Source organism: Wasmannia auropunctata, unplaced genomic scaffold (genome assembly GCF_000956235.1).
Source record: "Wasmannia auropunctata unplaced genomic scaffold, wasmannia.A_1.0 LD336052.1, whole genome shotgun sequence".
NCBI lineage: Eukaryota > Metazoa > Arthropoda > Insecta > Hymenoptera > Formicidae > Wasmannia > Wasmannia auropunctata.
In genome coordinates this window covers 834,788-836,138 of record NW_012026838.1, presented here as the reverse complement: position 1 = coordinate 836,138, position 1,351 = coordinate 834,788, and the positions used below count along the sequence as shown (strand labels likewise).

Sequence of the window (1,351 nt, the reverse complement as noted above, 5' to 3'; positions counted from 1 at the left end):
GTGCTCTTCCGATCTCTTAAAGAACGTGTTACAGAACGCATCAAGTAGATTCACATTCTTGTAACGCAGAAATCCGAGTGACGTTATTATGGATTTGTTTATAGCACAGTTGTTGTTTTCTGATATACATCCCAGGAAGTCAGATGTGATTTTTTCCAACAAGATCTATTGCACACGTTATTTACAAATTTGATAGCATCTTTTTTTCTTTTCTTTTATATATAGGTATATTTTAATACTGCTTAGTAGTAATAGCGTACATAGAAAGTTCTCATAATCGCTCTTCCTAGAAAGAAAATATGTGTAAGCGTTGCGTTTAATGGGACTTGGACTTTTTGCTAGTCTTGTGTTCCACAAGCTTTAAGCACAATTAATTTGATGTAGCGTTTACAAGAAACTTTATTTATTATTTTACTTAGTGTATTTCACAGAAATATAGAAAGTATAAAGAATATATCTAAATATCTATTCAGAAATTTTGTGGAAAAACTTATTTTATTAAATTTATTTAAATACGTGAAGTCAACGCAACATTATAATATTAGGGAGATACAAATATTTTGATACAAATACCTAACCATCTGCAAATAATGACGTGTTCATGCGTCGCTAAACAACTGCGATCGCACAATAATTTATAATTTATTCATTTTTTTGCCCAAAAATTTTTACACAACTTAAATAATTAAAATTTTTCATTATATAACGATATAAACAAATTAACACGTTGGGAAAATCAGCAGCAAAAAAAAATTTTACAAATTCTAAAAAATAAAAAAATAATAGTCATGTCTTAAGACTAAAAAAAGTCTTAATTTCTAAACAAGTTTTTAAATCAAATACTTTGACACGAGAGATTTCAAAAGCGCGGCGGAAACATCTGGCAACTCATTTCATAAACGTCATCCTTGAGGCAATTCAGAATTTTAATTTTGTATGGCTTTCTCGCTGTAGTTTTTTCCGTATTCTATTATTAAATATTCCATTTGTTTCCGTTAAATTAGATATTGTTCATGTTATGAACTATCAATTAGATATTGTTTTAATCAATTGTTATCTAATCCTGCTCATTAATATCTTCTGGATAGGTCAAGTTATACAATGCCAGTAATGCTGCTTTAGCTGCTGCTTTTTTTGCATCTTTTTTGTTTCTAGCTGGAATATAAAAATTGTTTATACAATTGTTTATACAAAAATTGTTAATAGAAAAATATTTCACAATAATTCACAGAATATATACATACCAGTTCCTGAATATTCAACTCCACCAATTTCAACAGCCAGAGTAAACATAGTATTGATGGATTACCGACNCGATCCAGCTCTGTATATGTTAATTCAGGTCTCATTT

General features: G+C 29.0%; 1 long non-coding RNA gene across 1 annotated transcript; it reads right to left on the bottom strand.

Annotated features, from left to right (window-relative positions):
• Positions 1–20: 20 nt before the first annotated feature.
• LOC105451400 lies at positions 21–1,305 on the bottom strand. The gene is made up of 3 exons (XR_974581.1): positions 1,245–1,305; positions 844–1,155; positions 21–286 (listed from the first exon to the last, which is right to left on the bottom strand). It is a non-coding gene; the product is annotated as an uncharacterized LOC105451400 (long non-coding RNA).
• Positions 1,306–1,351: the final 46 nt, after the last annotated feature.